Source organism: Rhamphochromis sp. 'chilingali' (genome assembly GCF_963969265.1).
Source record: "Rhamphochromis sp. 'chilingali' genome assembly, chromosome: 19".
Taxonomy (NCBI): domain Eukaryota; kingdom Metazoa; phylum Chordata; class Actinopteri; order Cichliformes; family Cichlidae; genus Rhamphochromis; species Rhamphochromis sp. 'chilingali'.
Window position 1 is genome coordinate 16,057,639 of NC_137946.1, and position 13,208 is coordinate 16,070,846.

Consider the following 13,208-nt stretch of genomic DNA (forward strand, 5'->3'; position numbering starts at 1 on the left):
GTTTTTTGTTTTTTTTTTCAAACTCAAGATTCAGATTTTTGCCTTACAAAGCACCATGGTTCTATAAGGGAAATATCATATTGCATAATTCTCTCATCATCCCAATGTAGAAACCCTGTGGACTCCAAAAGCACAAAGTTAAACACTAAACACTTCCAACCTGGTGGACTAAGGGGTTTCAAGCATTCTGGGATCCAGAAGTTATTGTGTCAACATATTTACGGCAGATCCACCGTCGCCACATCCATGCAGCGCTCCGTGACTCTGCAGGAGTGCTTCATGTTTTGGATCATTTTCTCATTGTCCATCTCCAGTTCACATTTACTTTGTTTTACGCACACGCGTCATATGTATTGTATCTATTTTTTTCCTTTATTTTAAAAAGAAAAAAAAATACTTGAAATCACGCTATCTGTTCTGCAGCCTTTTTTTTTAAAACAAAACAAAAAAACAACTGATTTCCACCAAGAGGCTACAAAACATTTTGTTCATTTTTCAGAAGAAATTCATTGAAAAGTTTCAGGCCGGGGAGTCAGGGATTGTGCTTAAACCGTTAAATGCACGTCTTTCTACTTGCATCTTAAAAAATGAACAAAAAAAAAGAACAAAAAAAGAGGAAAAAAATAAAACAGTATGGAGAATTCAAAATGGTTGTCTTCTCTGAATAAACTGTGAACATAAAAAAAAAAGAAATCTCAAAGGAAGAGGGCCACTGTGTCCACAGTGAAGCCATCTGTCTTGTAAAAGGAGAGTGTTGTTGTTGATGTCACTTTAGCATTGTAAGATGTACAGTGTGAAATAAATATGCCCGTGCAATGTGTAAATAACAGCATGATGATTACTAGTTTTGCTATATGATAAAAAATAAAAGCAATTATTTTATTAAAGTTCAGTTTTTTCATGGCTTTTTGGCGAGTGCTCTGTTGTATTTGTGCCGAAGCAAAAACAGCACGAACACTTGGTTCTTTAGCTTAAAACAAAAAATAAAACACTAAAGAGAAAGACAGTAAATCTCAGTGACAGCCACATCAATCAAGTAAAGAAAAACCCATAGAGGGACTTTATTCTATCTCAAAAAAATCAAAATGAAGAGTAAAAAACAGGGAGGGAAAAGGCAACAACAGCCAGACGGGAATGAAAGAGAACTAAAGAAAAGGAAAATTTCAGAAGAAGGCAGGGAAATGGTAACTGCAGTGATTGATGAGTCACATGATTGGTGGATGAGTCATCCATCTGTACACTTTACTGCGCAGGACCACACACACATACACACACACACACATACATATTCTCTTTGAGCTGTATAGTAATTTAGCTGCTGGCATTTAAGATAAAGATTGAGTCATGTTTGCTTCTGCCTCGAGGCTGCCAGTCGGCCGGTGGAAAGGTGTTTGGTAGATAGGTTTCCTGCCATATCTTGTTTCCACACCTCCCCCTCACTCTCACATCACACAGGCAATATACCCTTCTGGTATAATCCCTTGAAGTGCTTCTGGTCGCCCGCTTTTTTGGCATCAAAACAAACTTTATGCATGCTGTCAGCGGTACAAACAGTGACAGTGATTAGCAGGTTGTCAATATGTTTTAATCACGTGTTATCTTGTGAGCTTGCGCCTCGGTTTATTTGAACAGTGGCTTTCATGGTGTTTCTTGGACACCATTTCATGAATGCAGACATTGGGTTACAGCTTGTAGTTTCTATCTAGATATTCACAGAATGATTGCAGGAATTATGTTTTCATTTGTCACTTAGCCACTTGCCTTTAGGCAGCAGTGCTAGAGAGACAAAAACCCTTGGACCCTCGATCCTAGCAGTGAGGTGATTTGGTGATCCCGGTGGTGGCGAGAGCGATGTGGGCATGCTGGTTGGTTGGGATGATGTGGGAGGATCAGTGAGTCACTTAATTCTTTGGCAAATATGACAATGAGATTGTAAACCAGTATGTTAGCCAGGCCCTCCACCACCACCACCACTACCACCAAAACAGCAGATGAGAAAACATCTGACTCTTAAAGACTGAAAATCAGGAGTCCCGGAGAATCAATGGCGAGGGCCACTGAAACTGTTCAGCACCTCACTAATGGGCTTCATGGTGCTTTAAGAATATCAAAAGAATAGTTTCACATTTTAAAGAGTTTATTGCCTTTCTAATTTTGGCTAAACATAAAGAAGAAATCACAGTCACTTTTTTTATGATGCTTTTTACACGCTATATTTTTATTTACGGGTCACGGGGAATAAAACAAAGCTGTGTGAGATCTGCTATGTCTCTCACCATTTCAGTCAGTTTCTGTTTAGACACATGTGAAAAACATTATTATAGCGATGCTGGTGAAGAATACAAGGAAAAATGACAGTTTGTTTGTTGAGTGCTCTTTTAAGCAACTTTAAGATGGATTAGTTTTATTTAAATGTAAAATGTGATTTGAATGAGTTTAACTCATAGTTTAAAGCAACATGGAAGGAAGTCTGAGATGGTTTTGACAGGGGGGGCGGGGTAGGTGACAAAGGATGATGAATATGGAGCTGCCAGGCACGAGGAAAAGAGCAAGTCCATCAAAGAAGATTCATGGATGTTGGGAAGGAGGATGGTTGGTATGACATAGTCAGGATAGGATAAGATGGAGACAGCCGAAAGAAGAAGAAGCAGGTAGTTTAAGCAGTAAACTACCTGCTTCTTGGAGGCAGCAGAAACAAACACTAAACACAACCTTGACATATTGTCTTTTAAACTGATATTTCCCTATTTATAAGCCCAGATAAACACAATGCAACTCTATTATTCAGTTGATGCTTCTGGCCACCCGGCATTTAAACTGGTTTCTAACCTGAGGGTGTCACAGTTAGCGGAGAAGCCGACTGTGTGGAGAGAGGAGGTGGACCCAATTGCAGACACACGAAAACTAAACTTGATCTTAAATAAGGGTTATTTTTTACTGGAAAGGACTTTATAATAAAGTAGGATTGAATTGGATTGGATTGAAACTGTGAGTCGTTTATTGTAGGCTGGTAAAACAGTACAAAAACAAAAGGCAGAGACAAAACGAAACAATAGACTAAACTGGGAGAACGAAGTCTAAACATAAAAAACTCTGGAACGTGAACATAGAAACCTGACGTTTGGCATCAATTCATAGACCTTGAAAGATGGAATCACACAGCAGGATGAACAGACAAGGAATGAATGAAAACACACAGACTAAATATACACAGGAGGTGATATGGGGAAGTGGAAACACATGAGAAAACAGCTGATTAGAATGAACATAATGACACCACAGGGGAAGTGAAACTAAACACACTAAACATGGAACACCAGACCTCTTCAAAATAAAACAGGAAACATGATGAGACGCAGACATGACAACACAAACTTGACAACATAGGACACGCAGACATGAAACATATAACAGATTGTCTGTGAAGGGCCTTGTAGTCTAAGGAGGTTGGAAAGAAAAGCGTCTGGACTTCTTTAAGATTCCTTGAAGACGTTTCACCTCTCATCTGAGAAGCTTCTTCAGTTCTAAGAGCAACTGGTGGAGAATCCCAGATTTAAGCCCTATGGGAGTGTCCCCAAGAGGGTCATGGACCCCCTATTGATCCTCTACCTAATCACATGAGCCAAGGTGTGAAAATGGGTGTGGGTCACAATCAGCCAAGGTTTCAGGTTAACCGATTGTGAAACTTAGCCTCACCTTACCATGTGATTTCCTGAGGTCAAATGGCCCAGGATGTGAGTGGGCGTTATGGCGTCTGGGAAGGGATCTCAAAACTGGATTATAGATGACAGACAGTTGGTGTCGTAAACCACCGCCTGTGTTCAAAGATGGCCGTTCACAGTGAACATAGATGGCTTCTTTCACTCCTCTTTCAAACCATCTGTCCTCTCTGTTCAATATGTGAACAATGGCATTGTCGAAAGAGTGACCTTTGCCCTTTAGATGCATGTCAAGGTGGCTCTTCTATATATGACAGATTAAGACATGCAGACTTAACATGGCGAACCAACGAGGAACATGCACACTATAAATACATACAGAGGGAAAAGGGGACTGGGGAGGAGCCACTGACACAACTAAGCACAAACAGAGCATGATGGCTAGGGGGAAACACACGTGACAGAAGTAATGGGTCACAAAGGGAAAACATGTAAACGAGTAGGAGACAGGATGAAGGGTGAGGGAGACCTAAACACTGGGGTCGAAGACACAAGGGGAATCTAATAAACACTGAACTAAAATGGCAACCTAGGCAAAATAGAATGAGCTGAAGATAACTACATGATCTTAAACATAAACCATAAACATCAAAATATAAGAAAACTCAAAACACTGGGTCAGACGGCCCTCGCAGGGCCCAGTGGACAAAAACAGTACACAGAAATATGGATGACAGCTGGGCCTGTCTCCCTTCTGCTATTAGATTGCTATTTTCAAATGCTATTTGTCATAATTTTCTTATAACTGCCAGAAGCAGACATCCCGGTTCTACTTTCAAGGGTGATTAGGCTCTCAAAGGAAGACTCCAAAGCTTGTAAGTAGTTTGAAGAAACCCCTAAAATTGTGGCACATGACATCTTAACTAACTCCTTTCAGTCATAAAGCATTTAGGCAATAGAAGTAGGCCCTAAATGTTTCATACTAATGGGCAGTATATGGGGACTGGCAGGACACATGACACCTCCTCGCTGTAATTTCTCTCCACAGTTACCTAGACCATGGGCTTGACTGGCCACTGCACTGACTTTGCACCAAGATGCTGGAGGGGCAAAGTCTGTTTAATATCCCATCTGACTGATTTGGACATTTTAAAAAAATTCCCGGCCATCGTTTGAATGTGAAAGATGATTGAAAGATGCTCAGAGGCTGTACTGAGGCTGTACTGAGGCCTCAGTGAGATCAGTAAAAAAGGTCAAATTTGCAGTGCAAGTTTGAGTTAATTTTTAAAAAATGTTATGTCAAATATTAAATTCAAATACATCATTTTTTCAGTATGATCACTGATGCATGCTGGTCACCTCATAACCAGCACAGTAAGTAAATTAATTCAGAAAGATGACATCATCATGACACTCGGGGTCGATCTGACCCCAGAGCCCTGCCCTTTAAATGATCGATTTGATGACATCTAGCAAAGAACCAAGAGGGATGTCCTGTCCTCTGTATAGTGTTTTTTTTAAGTACATGTTTTTATGGACGGCACTTTAAGATGTCATTAGGACATTTTTTAAAAAACATCAGCATGTAGCATTTTTAAATTGGGAACTGTGGCCCAAGTCCAGCAAGATCGTTCCACAAATCAAATTTAATCTAACCTGATAAAGGCAGCTAATCCTCTCAGTGATTTTCTTCTGTGTTCCCATTTGTTTTACACTGCTCTATCAGAATTCAAGGCTCTGTGAGTTAGCAACGCTACACGCATGGCCTATAATAACTGCCACACATGCTGGCCCGTATTGGAATAATTGCCTAATACAGACAAACAGCTGTATAAAGTCGGTGTGATAATGTATAATTTACAATGTCTGAGTGAATCCAGTTCAGTGTTTCTCAGAACTGACACATGACGACGTGACTAAGCATGACCGCTCTGATCACGCGTCAAGTCTGTGCAGAGGATGCAGCTTATGAAAAAAAGGAAGCTTCCATGAAGTCCTCTTCTCCCACCTTGTTGCCAAGCGGCGGACAAAAAGAGAATTGTTGGGATGTGGCTATTTACATTCCCTCATTCATGTTTCTGTGACATACTACACAATCGCGATTTACATTTTTTTTTCCATCACAAAGGGATAATTGTGTGTCAAGCTTTAGATCACATTACGTCCTTATAGTAATCATTTATATGTTGCCTGGTGGGTGTGCTATAATTAAAATGCTATTTGAATCTTTCAAAAGGCTCCAACTCTCACAGGCACAAAATTTGGTATACATCCAGCTCCTGGCACGGAAGAGTCTGACAGCACAACAATTCATCAGCAATGGCCCCAAGAAGCCCATGCATTCACAGAAGCAGAAATGTGAGGAAAAATGTCAGCCACTGTGATATAAATATTGAGTAGCCTTCAAAATCTGATTAAATAACGCTCCTGGAATTTCTATAACAGTCGGACTTTGATCCCACCTTTAACTTAAGATGTCAGCATGGTATTAGCTAAACAGAATTCACGATATGTATGTATGTGAGGTGCAGGGCTTAAACTCTATAGTGTTTTAATGACCAAATCCCCTTTACAACCACTGATATTAAGCTGCTAACAGGACATGGTTTGTGTTTTCTTCTTGGGCCAATTAAATATTTCTATGCCTTATTTTGATGTATTTTTCTTCTCCCGTTGCTCATACTCATGCTGGGGCTGTACTTACAGTGAGGTCCATAATTTGTTAAACAAACACACAGTTGTTTTGTAGTTTTGCCTCTGTACACACCACCAGAAATCAAAAGATCAATGAGTGACTGAAGTGCCGACTTTCAGCTTTAATTCAAGGGGTTTTAATTAACTGTTTAAGAATTACAACAATGCCGGCTCTTTTAGGTATCTAATCTTGCCAAAGTGTTCTTGAGTGTAACCAGTGGTTTGCACCATGTTGTAAAACCATCTGTATTTCTATTCACTGAGATTTCCCTGGATTGTAGAGCTGAAAAAGGACATCAACAAAGGTAATAATTCTATCACTGTGCACTTTAGTTGTTTTCTGTGTTTTTTAGGGTATTTTGGTGTTGCTGAGCTAGCCACTGCATTCCTTCATTTTTAAAAATGTTGTCGATTGTTTAGTCAGCCGTGCCTTAAGTTTGCTTTTGTCTGTCTAATGTGTTTATTTCATTTTATTTAGTCTAATGATAGCCTCCCTCACTTGCACAGACATCTCTTCGGGTCTCATATTTAAAACTACACTTAAAAAAAAGGCTCTAAAACTCAATTTCAACACTGTGAATCAACTCCATATATTATGTCTGCTTCATTTGACATTAAATAAGGAGGGACCAGACCTAATTATCCAATTAATTCTGAGCCTCTGAAAATGGGGCACTATGTATGAAATTGGCTGCAAATCCAAAAACATCTCATGCAAAAACTTTGTTAAACGCCTTGAATTAAAGCTGAAATTCTGCACTTCCATCACATCTTGATTATCCGATTTAAGAGCCACTGTGGTTGTAGAGAGGCTGAATTATAAAGCTATAAACATTTCATTAGCCATCAAACTGTGGCCCTAATTATAAAAAACAAATTAAGGATTTTAGCTGATTATATTCCGCTTTAACTAAGTTAAAAGGCACAAAAGCTGCAGGTTGTACCAGCATTCCCATTGAACATCTATTTCACCTTTCTCAATATGACTTCACGGTCTTCTTTGGCTCTCGGAGGAGGCGGACGCATCTTTCCCACCCTCCCTCCCTTATCTTCCCTGCTCCTGCTTCTATGTGTTTGTCTAGTCTTGTCTAACTCTAACCCTCAAAGAGTTTCTCAGTCTTGTTCTCTAAAACCTAAAGATTTGATCAACTGGTCCCGTAACGGAATTGACACCCTGCTGGGCTTGGGAGAGCCCGATTGTCCTGCAGAGACGTTTGCTGCCAGATACTCGATGGTCGGTTGCGTCGTGTGTCTGGCGACACTCTCGATGCAGGACATTGAACGACATCTACCAATCTGGAACCACGATAACAGAGTTCGGGCTGATTGGAGCTGGCTTGGACCTTATCGAAGAACAAGAAGCGGCTACAGCTGTTCAAAATCCTATAAGGCTGGCTGACATGATAGACAATTGGCAGGGCTGTGAGTACTCAGACTGTGTTTTGAACGAAGTATGGAAAAGATCTTGGAGAAGAACAACGGGAATTGAGATAATTGGTGACCAGTGATGGACATTAGACCAACTGTAAAAATTGGATGCAGTTGTTCCACTAAACCCAAACATTCACCATCTTCACTCATGCGGCCCCCCTGGCGCCAGCTGAAGGCCTGCCAAGGTTGAAGCTGACTGGAACAACAAATTCTTCCCATGATAACAGGACTGTTATCAGAACTCTTTGTACCTCCTTCAAGGCCACCTTGGTCCGCTGGAGACTGTTGACCTTTGCTTAACCGGGCGTGGTGACACTTTCTCTCAGCTGAACACGGGATACACACACACACACACACGCACTAAACATGTACACAGATACTGATACGCCCTCACTCCCCCGAATCCAACGCTTCCTCCCATGCTTACCTTCCATCCGATGTGGACACTGGATCAGCTGGAGGCGCAATCGAAGACTGCAGCGGTCCCAGATCAGCTGTACACACTAGAATACTCTCCCATGCGGCTTGTCTGTGTTTTATTGTGTTATGGTGTGTTGATATCTGTGCATTCCTGTATTATCCTTTTGTGTTACACATTTCGATGTTTTTTTTTTCCCTTGCTACCTAGCCTGACCTGTGTCCCCAATGTGATGTTTGTGCATTGTATGTACGGTCGGCAAGGTCTGTCATCTCAGTTGTGGGCAACAGCAACTGACAAATAAAGGCTATCTCATCTCTCATCATCGTCACATTCGAACATGGGATGATGTGAAATTGCTGGAGGTCTGTGAGCTGCCTCATGTTGCTTTTTAAACTCCTATTAAGCTGCTGATTTCCACAACTCTTTTGAAACTGAGAAATGCCGCTAATTAGAGTTTATCCTGTTACATGACACCTTTGTCGCTGCGTTTGTAACTGTGAATGGCTGCAGAGTTTGAGAGAACAAAGGCCTAATGGGATGCCTCTTCTGACCTGGTGAGGTCTGCAGCCTTTTATATTTGACGGGTTGTTACTGAAAACCTGCGCAGCAGCACGAGGGAAATATGGGATGGTGACTCAATCAGGGCATTGCTGCAGAAATGGTACATTTAATGCGTTACCATTAAGCACCTTCTAACAGAACTATAATTATGGGGTGTGTGTGTGTTTTTTTTTAAATGTATTGGTTACCACCACACTCACGGATCTGATCATCAACCTGTTGCATTAAATGGTCTCTAGCTGAACATTTACATCACGGAGCTCGAAACATCTTGAGCTTAAAATTCAATAAGCAGGCCTTTTAGGTCCTGAGGATCCAAACACTGCAATAAAAAGCAGAAGAAAAACAAAAAAATATATAAACTTACTGCTATCATAAATTAGCTTAAAATGCTGTGAATACAAATCAACATGCACAATAAATTTTCATGACTTTCATTTGTGTTTGACAGAATTATTTCCAAGTAGGCAAGCTGCCGATAAATAAGTAAAGGTAGGCAGATATTCAGGAAAGCTGCTCAAAGGGTTAACACACTCCTGACCTGAATGCTTTTTCCAAATTAAATCTGAATCTTGTCACTGTGACCCCCTTTTATTTTGTTGATTCATCTGTTACTACCTACGCTGAACACAATATGGCCCATCAACAATGCTTTCACCAGCCATTAGGACAACAAAGGCAGAGCTGCCAGTGCCTCTCCCGTGAAACGGCATCCTTTGTTTATGATCTTTGCAACCCTAGTCTTTTTTTTTTTTTGCTCACTCCTTTCATCTTTTCTTCGCTTCTCTTTGTCCAGCTCTCTACACTCATTTGCCATCTTCTCCCAGTTTTTTTTCCTTCAATTATCCCCCCCCTCCCCCAAATCCCCCCTAATGCTTCCTAACACCCAATCTTCCTCTCCTTTTCTTCTTTACCCTCTCTCCATTTCTTGTTTTGTATGCAAGCCCCAAGGGAGAGAAATGGGTGAAAAGCACTCTCTCTGCACCACTGTCACAAAAGACTGGTGAGTCATCTCCACTTATGTTCCTGTCTCCCTCCTCCCACAAACACACACACACACACACACACACACACACACACACACACACACACACACACAGGAAATACACTCACATTACCTGCCGTGCATTTACAGGAAGACGCGCACAGACACACACACATAAGTGAGAGTGCTGGCATACAAGAAGCAAAATTGAGAGATACAAGTATGCATACAGGCACACACACACACACACACACACACACACACACACACACACACACACACACACACACACACACACACACACACATTCCACAGCTTTACAAAAAGGCCTGAAATTAAAACCCAAGTCACATAGTGTAGTTAATAAGGGTGGTTGGAAATGGCTTTCACCCATGTGTGCTGCTTTTTATACCTTACCGGATTACTTTGAATTTCTAAAAGGAGAATTCATGTCAAATGAAGACGCCAGCCCACAGAATCTGAAAGCTAAAAAGACAGAGGCTCATGCAAGAGATACTCCAGGACCGGGGGACACAAAATTAAATATGGATAAAAATGGATAAAATTGAAGGCAAACATGTGTAGGAGAAATTCCAAGATTTAGTATAATGTGGTTTTGGTCTACCTGTGGTTTATGAACCACAGATGAAATTCTCTTCCTCCATCTGCTGGTGGACTGAGTGCTTTACAATGCAGTCATGGTGCTGCTGTGTGAAAATACTCTATTACCAGAATGAATCCTTCTTAATTACTCATGAATGACCAGAGTGGCTGCTTTCAAATGGCATGGGAAAATGTTTCTGTCTGAAATGTGATATTATAGAAGTACAGTACTGTGCAAAATTCTTGAGCCACACTTCAGTTTTCTTTATATTTTGCTAGGAAAATAGGAAATAGGTACGACAGTTTGTAGAAAACACCGTTTGTACAATTCTAATGAGCTTTAACGCCTGTATTTGGCATGACCACCTTTATTCTTCAACGCAACCTGAACTCTCTTTTAATTTAAGGAATAGTACTCCAAGGCTTCTTGAGGATATTCACAGATCTTCTTTGGATGTTGCTTGTCTTTTTCTCTATTAAGATGATCCCACACTGCTTAAATAATGATAAGGTCTTGGCTCTGGGGAGGCCAATCCTTGAGTTCGGCTGTATGCTTTTACTGCATTGGCAGTGTGTTTGGGATCACCGAAAAATGAATGGTGTTTCATGGTGGATCCGCATCTGACGAAACCAAAAATTCCGCCTTTGGATTCATCACTCAATAAGTCCTGTTACCACAGATTTTTGATCCAATTCTTGTGGAATTTGGTTTTATTCCTTAATAATGTCTTCTTGAAAGCCATCCTTCCACTGTGGCCATTTCTGATAAAGCTTCATTGAACAGTAGATGGATCAACTGAAGGGTCAGATGCATCTCTCAGATCCTCTGTCAGGTATGTCTCACAGAGGATCTGAATTTTTTAGCATTTCTTAAGCACATGTCTTCCAGATACTGTTCATCTGTAGACAGTATATTAAGCTGACCACCTATTTTGATTAGCCCTGCCACAGACTGGCGACCTGTCTAGAGTGTACCCCGCCTCCCGCCCTAAGACAACTGGGATAGGCTCCAGCCGCCCTCCGACAGTGACAAAGATAAGCAGAAGAGAATAGATGGATGGGGACTTTGTCCAGTTTCCTCAAAATTGTTTAGGATACACTGCACTCCATCCTGAGATGTGTCATGTTTTCAGCTAATAGCTCTTCTCTCACCTTGTGGGTGCAGATATACTATTTTATGTCTGTCAAACATATCTTTGACATTTTTCATAGATTCAAACAAATGTCTATATTTTTGCAACAGGCATCCAGTGACAAAGTGCCTATAGATATTATTTAAAATTGGTTATATGCTAAATTGTCTGGTTCGTCCCTTGAGTTAAATTCCATTTTTATGCTTGAATGATTCATAGGTCAGTGTTCAGAGACAGGCAATGTCCAAGGGAAAGCTCTGAAATACTTTCAGAAAGCCTGGAGAACTATTGGTCAAGACCACTTTAAAAAGTCTGGCTCCTTGGAAATAAAATATATAAAAAATGAGCAGTTGCTTGAGACTTTTGCACAGTACTGTATAACAGGCTATCATATGGAAGGAACCCAAGTGGATTACAAGTACCTTGCTCAGTAGAAAGTAAGGTAGGGAATGACCTGTTCATCTCCCAATGATGTTTCCCACTCACCTGCACCATCTTTCTACACGTTCACCAGGTCTCAGTCTAATTAGCCACACGCCAATCTGAAACCTGAATATGTGACTATTTAACCTGATATTTCATCAGCCGTCAACTGCCAAATCTGAGAAGCATAGTGAATAATTTATCAAAGCAGAAATCATACAGACGGACAAAGATCAAATAGCAGCTAATTTATTCATTGATAGTGACCTTATGTTTGAAAATAAACTTATTTTGTGTTGTTTACTCGTGGGGAATAGTGGAATTACAATATGATGATGATGTTGGGGCAAAGCCGACTCCAACACTCAGAGAATCACCTGATCATGCTTTACAGAAACCTGCTTGTGAGCTATTCAGACACATCAAATATTGAAAGCCTGGAGTTTCCGTTTCACACACAGTGAGGGAGGGATGAGAGCAGTGAGAGAGCAGGCAGACAGAGCGGTGGAAGAGAGGGAAAAGCTAAAACAAATAAATAAATAAAATAGACCAAGTGGGATTAAGAAGAAAAACCCAGCAGTCACCCTGGGAGGGTCACACGTGAGGTGGGATGGAGGGAGAGAATGAGGAAAAGGGCCAGAGCATCGAAAGGTAAGGCGAGGGGAGAATGAATGTTTACGACTAATCAGGTCGCCCTGACTGTAACAATAGAGGCTGATCCCTTGTAAGGCAGCTGGTGACTGATTGGCTGATAACCTTGTAGTCAGGCGGTTAGGAGGGCATGTTTTTTAATTCTTCTGTCTCTCTTTCAAACTTCAGTGGGATAACTTTTACTCAGGCCGAAACAGTGACTCAGAGTTGTGGCAAGGACAGCGATGAGTCACAAAGCCTCCAGGAACCAGATGAGGAAGACCAGACTGATGGAGGACACTATGATGGAGATGGAGAGCCAAGCCAGGTCAGATGAGACAAAACCACATAAATGAAATATAATATAAACAAAACCTCTATCGATCACAGTCAGTGCAACTCATATGAAACAGCAAATGAGCATTTAGCGTGTCATTTTGTTTGTGTGCTTGATAAAGGGTGCAGACGATCAGTGCAGCGGTGCAGAAGTGTTACCAGACAGCACCCTGGTAGCCACAGACACCCAGGACGATACTGGGTGCCTCCCATCGTCCTCCCTGCAGACAGAAGAAGAGTTGTCCCCCATTTCTGTGTTATCTCATCCCTCTAACACACAGAGTAGGTCACACTCACAGCTGACAGATGCATGGGGCCAGCAGGGTGCATTT